Genomic DNA, 9,492 nt, shown 5'->3' on the forward strand with positions numbered 1-9,492 from the left:
TCTATTGTGAAGTCTTCTACCTTTAATGGAATAAAATTCAGCCACGCTAGGGATGGACAACTTGGTTTTATCAATAAGACAAGTCTTGTAAATGTAACTTGTGATATTCACCAAAGACTTGACCAAATTGGACCATTTATCGACCGCTTACAAGTATTATCCGTAATAAAGAAGGGTTGGAACGAACTTATAGCATAATCATATAATAAGAATTAAAAAACATCCAAAATGGTAATATAAGTCTTATATTTCAGATCTTTTAAATTTCACTTCAAAATATTGAATTTAAACAATAGAAAAGTAAATAAATATATATATATATTATGTAAACTCAAACGTATGTACAATTATTTCAAATGGAAAAAGTGAGGCTGCTTTAAAAGGGAAAAATGATAATAATAATAATAATAATAATAATATCGATCATACTAGTAAAAATAATTTAGAAATAATAACTTAAAGTGAAATGAAATTATGAACAGTTTTAAAAATTTCCTCTGACTCAAGCTGAGTTTCATTAAGCAAGATATCTAAATTGATAAGTTTTGATGGAAGTTTATTGATAGTCATGTTTCGGGCATCCAAATGTAAGGAGCCGTGGATGAGGTAATGCTCGACGTCTTCAAAATAGTGACCACAAACGCATGCAGGTTGTTCCGAAACGTGACGTAAACTTTGTGGCCATTTAGAATGTCAACCATCGTATAAATGATAGTTTTGAGGTTCTACAATATTTTCTGGGTATTCTACTTGGAGAATTAATTGAATATCTCCCATATATTATTAGGTTAAAAAGTTGGCAATTGACATCGGTGTTCAAAAAAGGTCAGTATGATCTGCCTTGCTAAAAATTAATATTTGTAGTGGATTTATATACAGTAGGAAAATAATGGTATGAAGACCTCTTAATCCACCCGAAACAAGCTTACGTTCCAAATATCGAGGGGACTCTGTATATCAAACAGGTCCCTGGATGGTTGGTAGATGACAAGTTAATGTCCGCTTCCAGCAGGTCCCTACTGTGATGTACTAATATAGAGATATACTAGTCTAGACTTTTCAGTATTTTATTGCTTATAGTAAGTATAGCTGGAAGGGGACTTGACAATCTTGACATCTTTATACTCTGTCATCACACAAACATTTATATATCGGTATTAAACTAAATGTATTAAAAATCAAACTTTAAGGTTCTGTCATTTCAACTTCATTAGATTATCATTAGGTAATGAGTCTGAGGTCTTAGTTTTGGCTATCAGGCTATAAGTTGTCCAGGGTTTCAAGCAGAACAAGTACACTAAAATAGAATCGTAACATTTTTCAACCCAGTAATGATTATGCTCCTCAGCTAAACCTTTGCCAGGAAATCTGATTTTCCCACAGAAATATAGAAGGCATAAATCTCTAACAACCATTTAGATATAAGTTAGTATAAGCTTTCTATTTCCTCTACTTATCTTTCACTCACTATGAATCCCCGTCCAGCAGTTTAATACTCGTCAAAATATTTTATTTCTTTCCTTTAGATATCTGTACAAATCATACAGATCAAAGTCTCAGTTGTCGACCATAAAACTTTCAGTGTCACTTTTTATACTTATATTTGAGGTTTTAAAATGTATTTCCGAGGACCTCATTCCGTAGATCTATTTTTTTATACTGAAAACGTCTCAAAAAGCTAATAAGCACATTTTTTATATATAAATATATAACAGTTTTGTTTGCGTTTGGAATTAATGTTTAAAAGTGAAATAAGGTACAGGAATAACAGATCGGTTTAATTCTTTTAAATCTATAATTTAAAACTTCAAAGTCATATAATATACAATATTGTGAAGAAAATTCAAATGTATGATTTTGATATTTTGAGTTAATCCAACTCACTGAGCGGGACTCATACCAGTTAATGGCAGCATTCCAGCACTCAATAATTATTACCGGGTGAGTAGATTGGTAAAATGATACGCTTGATACGGAAAGTTTAAAACAATATAATCCAATATTGTGTCAGACAAAAACTAAATAAAACTCCCCAATTTATACATTATTGCATCTTTCCTTTCACAGTCGCTATAAAATCAGTATTAAAATTAGCGTCAACAATAAAATAAATTGTCGATTATTCCCCTTGACGAATTAAAGCGCGTGAAGAAAGGGGGGTAATCGATACTCTTATCGTCACTCGCCGATTATTTAAAATGAATATAAAATTATCTTAAAGATTCTGAGCTAGTATTTAAATGGTATTTTTATATAATTATTTAAGCCGTTCTTTATAATTTACCACAGTTAGCGCGTACAGGCCAATTTACTATAATTTTCATGATTTAAATTAATGTATGTTGTCTATGTATTTTTGATACTCAACAAGAAAGTATTTTTTTTCTCAAGGTAGCCACATTTCAGTAATTTCAAAATAATTCTCAGATCACATATATATAAATTAGTACATATTAGATCTATATACATTATTATTTCGTGATATAATCGTGTTAAAAACCTGGCTCCGGGACCACAATCATATTTTCATACTTTGCAGCTATTACAGGTGCACAACTGATTGCATCTTAGAAAAAATATATCAATCTTTTACTAAGAGCACACTGTTTCTGGTATAATCACATTGATCTTCGGATTTTACCTTTTCGTGATGCAAGGGGCAGAATAAATTCGAATAAAAACTAAGATTGACATGAGAAATGTTTTGTGGCCCTGGGTCCAGAACTCGATAACTTACCAAATTCCACCTGATGCTTTACACATTTTTTCTTTTAAGTAAAATCTGCTAAAACTAAAAGGATATACAAATTTCTTTTGTTCATTTTATTGTATTTCTACAGAACTCTACAAATATTTCATTTTAATGAAAATATATTATTGGTATGGTATTTTACAAATATTCCATTTCATTGTACTTACAAATATTCCATTTCATTGTACTTACAAATATTCCATTTCATAGTACTTACAAATATTCCATACCATGGTACTTACAAATATTCCATTTCATAGTACTTACAAATATTCCATACCATGGTACTTACAAATATTCCATTTCATTGTACTTACAAATATTCCATTCCATGGTACCTACAAATATTTCATTTCATTGTACTTTATAAATGTTACATTTCATGGTACTTTATAAATATTTCATTTCATGGCACTTCCAAATATTTCAATTCATGGTACTTACACATATTCTATTTCATGGGACTTGCAAATATTTCATTTCATGGTACTTATTTATATTCTATTTCATGGTATTTTACAAATATTACATTTCATGGTACTTTACAAATATTACATTTCATGGTACTTTATAAATATTTCATTACATGGTACCTACAAATATTTCATTTCATAGTACTTTATAAATATTTCATTTCATGGCACTTCCAAATATTTCAATTCATGGTACTTTACAAATATTCCATTTCATGGTACTTTCAAATATTTCATTTCGTGGTACTTTACAAATATTCTATTTCATGGTACTTACAAATATTTCATTTCATGGTACTTGCAAATATTCCATTTCATGGTACTTTACAAATATTTCATTTCATGGTACTTATTTATATTCCATTTCATGGTATTTTACAAATATTACATTTCATGGTACTTACAAATGTTCCATTGCGTGGTACTTTACAAATATCACATTTCATGGTACTTATTAATATTCCATTTCATGGTACTTTACAAATATTACATTTCATGGTACTTACAAATGTTCCATTGCGTGGTACTTTACAAATATCACATTTCATGGTACTTATTTATATTCCATTTCATGGTACTTATTTATATTCCATTTCATGGTATTTTACAAATATTACATTTCATGGTACTTACAAATATCACATTTCATGGTACTTATTAATATTCCATTTCATGGTACTTTACAAATATCACATTTCATGGTACTGTATAAATATTTCATTTCATGGTACTTTCAAATATTTCAATTCATGGTACTTTAAAAATAATTCACTTCATGGTATCTACAAATATTTCATTTCATTTTACTTGCAAATATTCCATTTCATGGTACTTATTCATATTCCATTTCATGGTACTTATTCATATTCCATTTCATGGTATTTTACAAATATTACATTTCATGGTATTGTATAAATATTCCATCGCGTGGTACTTTACAAATATTACATTTCATGGTACTGTATAAATATTTCATTTCATGGTACTTTCAAATATTTCAATTCATTTTATTGTATGATGTATATTTCATTTTAGTTCTATTTATCTTTAATAATTCCGTAAATGTTTTTAAAAATTCAAAACATGGTACAAGACAAATATTTTATTCCAGTCTAAGGAATAGTACTGAAATTGTACATATTTTTCCATTTTATTATAATACAATTATTTGAAATCATTCCATGGCGCAAACATTTTAATTCAATATATTCACGATCATTTCATTTTATTATACAAATATTTCATTTTATTTAAGACACAAATATTTCAAATGTTTGAACTTATACTTGCTAGAAATATTATTTGAGCTGCACTTAGTTTTTACCTGCTGCAAAGAAATTGATTAGAATGGTGCAGGTCGTGAGAATATCGATACTGTTTAAATAATTGATATAAGTTATCTAGATACTGTATCAAAAGCCTTTCTAAAGTCTATGATAAATACCACGCTAACTAAATGAGTGTTGAGTCTTGTTTTAATAATATATACAGATCAACCGTCCAACAATTGGTGACTTTTCTGATGACATGATTGGAAACTGTAGTGAATAGTGATTTTTATAAATAACTTATGATTGAAATGATTCTCTGAATGTTCCCACGGACTTACTAGAGCTACCTGTGTCTTTTAATTGTAAAGTTCCAGATCGTTAAGTCAAGTTCGACAAAAGCTGATATTAATTCGAACAATTTGACTGTTTAGAAATAGGTGCACCTCGCTATTATAGTTTGAACCGCTCCAGTTCATGATTGAGTTCCACATCTATAATAACAATGGCATCGCTTGCCAAAAATGGCATGAAAACTTGAGTGGCACACTTTATGTCTCTCTGTGTACTCCTCTAAATGATTCCCTTTCAGAGAGATACGTACATACATTACATACTGTTCTATAGTACTTTATATCATTAACAAAAGTTATTTTTTCGTAAAATTTCTCACTTGACAATTACAAAAATGGGAACTCATCTCGTTATTTCTGGTGTAGAAGAAAGCTTCTGATAATATTCAATAATAAGCGACGTCTTCAAAAATGTTGAAAATGAAGAATTATTTAATAATTGGTGTCAATCATATTTAAATTATGCTGATATCTGATTTATCTATCGAAGAATCGAATTTAAAAAAAATGAAAATCTACTTTTATACGTGCTCCTTTTGGGTATAATATTTTTTTTAACAGAAGCTGACATTGGATGTAATAGATAATACTCTTATATCGGTATCATATCCTGGCCAACTAAGATTGGAAATTCTGCAGCCGTCACTGTCTCGTATAGACGCACTGTGGTTTCAAACTTTTAAAACTGAATATGTCGACTCCGTTCTGACGGAGATAGTTTATACGGAGAACACCTTTTTTACCTTTATTCTAAAGACTGGCCACGTTTCTCGATAAATCCAGCTAATTTAAATTTGTGTGGAGAACGATGCTCAACTCGGAAACGACATTCGATATTTCCTGATCCAATTTGACAAAAAATGATTATCTGTAAATTAATGTTTTTATTTTCCTCGAGCGAACATGGCCGCCTTGTCAATGCATCGCGTGTATTTTACAACATGGCCACGTGACTTTGAATTAAATCTGGGATTGATTTGCATGTTGCACGTGCAGTGATTCTATAACCTAGATAAATCACGTGACAAGGCGAGGTGTATAAAGGTGCGAGATAATGGTAAAAAGAATACTGTATATTACTGTCGCTACAGGTACTAAATAATAATGTATTTCTATCATATTTCAAAACTCAGTAATTGCTATTATTCTGAAGAATATAAAATGGTAACAGCGAAATGATGATGCTTACAATCGTCCACTGATAAAATGAATGAGGAAATTTTGTTGTTACCTGAGTATCATCCTGAAGTGAACTGTGTACGATTTAAGGATATTTCGCCTCATTAACTTGTCAAATCTTCGAGTTAGCATCATAGATATTATATTAATATATGATGTTATTGATATGATATCTCTGGCTAGCATGATCCCTTCCGAAGGTTTCGCTTTTTTGCTATCACTTCTTTAAAAAAAAACATTTACAACAATTGAATAAATTGTAACTGTCGATGATTTCCTTAATATGATCAAATTTTAAAATTGCTATTACCGTAAAAGGAGACTGTGTACGATATTATGATATTTTGCTTTCGTCACATCATTTGGTCGAACTTTAAGTTCATCAGGATTTTTACTTTTTGCAAAAGAATAGGAATTCTATTAACTATTTATAATATGCCTATATTTTCAAATTTGTCCTAATTTTAGTACCATTAGAAACATATTTACAACCGATCTCTTTATATTTCTTCGGCGCAAAAACTTATAGAAATCACATGAAATCATGTTCCTGTCTTGTTAAAAAGAAAAGATAATTTCAGATCTTGATAAATTTATTTCCCGTCTTCTTAATATTTTAACACAAGAAACGATTCATTGAAGTTTTCTAACCTTGCTGTGCATAGGGAAAACTTTCATTGTCCCGAAGTAAGCTGGCTGGCTCGATATTTGGTATTTTATCGGGGAACGTAAAACTTTTATTTTAACCTTTTATATTTTTTCGAAAACGTCTGAATTTCCTCTAATAAATTTACTTCTCATCTGGAATACCATGAATGATAAATTCGTATTTCTGGTTTGCTATAGGGAGCGAAATTAAATTTTATCACCTTACATGTACTTACATGTAATAGAATTTAACGAAAATATTTGACCATTCCATTGAAAGTAAGTTGTGTATGGCACCAACCAATCACATTTGTAAAATATTTTACGACAAAAAAGGAGAACGAAACAAATCTTTTAATAATATTTTCAGCTTTCAAGAAATCAATGTAAATTTGTTCTTCTTGAAATGTTCTTCGAACAATTGTTGGCAATTTCTTACGAAAATTTCGTCACAGAAAACTATATTCATGGACATGATCTGATATGGAATCTATAAATATTCTTCAGTCGCTATCTATTGTAATATAATAGTAGAAATTATACAGTATCATAGAGCCCAATAAAGATACTAATGAAATTATACCAACGTTTAGATATCAGATCCCATTTCAAATTAGTCGCTAACTCGATCGAATTAAAATTCTTGACATTGAAATATGGTTTGTCGGCCCTTCTGTCACTGCTACAATTACCCCTCTCCCTGGGGGTGGGAGCGAGAAATTAGGGGCGGGCCTCGACTCGGATATTTGAAAACATTTATCGCTCTAAGAAGAAAGATTACTGAATAAGTTAGCTGGGTCCGAAGCTCTTTTAGGTTTAAAACCCCACGGGGCTGATTCTCCGAATGTCATTCAATATCCTTGTTTAACCGATTGTCGTATTTACGTGCCATATGATAGCCTAAACCCCCGGGGCAGGGCCACTATTGGTCGTCACCACTTATTCACCGGCACTGTAATTTTCACTGCGGGACTGTTACCAAAAATAATTCGGTAATGTCCTGAAGACGTGGAAATATTTGAACGAAATTTACCCGGCTCAAATAATGATAAAAACTTGTCGGAGATTTTGTTAATAATTTTCACCACGGATGTAAATCTGGCTCTCACCGTGGTGCAGGTTTATGACTATTTTAAGCCTCGTCTGTCGACAATATCTAACCCCTCTCTAGTCACATCTGATGGCTTTATTATAAACAATACTAATAAAATTTACACATAAAAATATGAGCCTGATAGAAGTTTTAAACATTTAATAATAATAATCCTACATTATTATCAGCCCTACAGGTAACTTCAAACATATCTTACCTGTACCGACAGTTATAGCCAATCATTGATCGATGTGATAGTCACGTGATCACAGTAGGCGGTCCCTACATCCAATAGGGTTTGTTTAAGCAATAATCGAGCGATTAAAGTCTCATTTTCTACTGATTCCAATTCACAAGTACCACAACTTGCACTTTTTACATTTGATGAAAATATTTATAAGTGATTGAAACAGCATTATATTCGAAAAAATTTTTTTTACGAAGAAGTTTTGAACAAGAGAAATGTTTCCCTCTCTACAGCTCAGGTAAGCACAGTTTGATTTTATTTCACAACTTAGACAACTCTTATTAGAGCCAGAAGGAAACCTGGTGGATGGAAAGATGTTTCACAAAAAATCTTAAGATAAGAATTTATCGAAAATTTTGAATAGATCGTATAGGCAAATACCATGCTTACTACAAAATTGATCTAAGGTGAGTTTGTGAAACGAGTTGCAGCATCGTCCATCTATCAGATATCCTTCTTGCTCTAATAAAATCGGTGCATTTTTGTATTGAATAAGTTTCAGGAAAATCTCGATTGATGTAAAAAAAATAAAAATCATGCGTTCACAATTTTTATAACGTTTTTGGAAGAATCATTGCAAAACATGATGTTTTCGTAGAGGTCCTCTGACTTATTTTTAGAGAACAATATCAGACTCCATACAGACTTTTAAATAGCTGAAGCCAAATTTTAAGCGAAATTGCTATTCTGAAGTTAAATCAACGGCATATTTATGATGCATTCAATACAACTAATAGACATGATTGAGATATTACCAACGTCAAATAAATATTTTTGATATTTACTACTATGAAACTCTGGATAACAACATAATGCTTTAGGTCCTCTAATATTTGACAACTGATGTTTTGAGCACTATTTTAATTTTGGATATTATCGATGTTAATATTTGATTTCAATTTTTATTATATCAAAAATATCAAAGCACAATTCGAAAGCGAGTGGTGTTAGACTTCAAGTTCCTATTACAAACCCTATTTATATTCTATGTTTAGCTTAGAAAACTCACTGCATATGATTTTATGCGTCATGAATGATTGTTAAATATATATAATTAAATTTCAATAGCTTTATAATGCTATTTGTTGACAGGTCCTTTTAAAAATGGAAATAACCTTTCAAAATCATTATTATATTTGAAAATCAGTTTTAAATGAAAACAAAACCCAATTCTTTGCATCTTTTATCATTCAAAATACCAATATATGACCAACACTTCACGACAAACAAATTTGCACTATTATATTTTTCTGATTGTAAAATAATGTTATCATTTAAAGATAATTTCAAAAACAAAAGTTTTTACAAATTGGATTGTTACTTTTACAAATAATATTCCTTGAAAATAGATATTAAAATAAATCATAAATATAAGGATATTCCAGAGAGGGTTCTTATAGATCAGCTCTGAGTGTAAAATGTTCAGGTAATTTTAGAATATATCCAAAAACAGCGTTTCTAGCGCCTGCACCTGCATCT

This window comes from Lottia gigantea (genome assembly GCF_000327385.1).
Source record: "Lottia gigantea unplaced genomic scaffold LOTGIsca_51, whole genome shotgun sequence".
NCBI lineage: Eukaryota > Metazoa > Mollusca > Gastropoda > Lottiidae > Lottia > Lottia gigantea.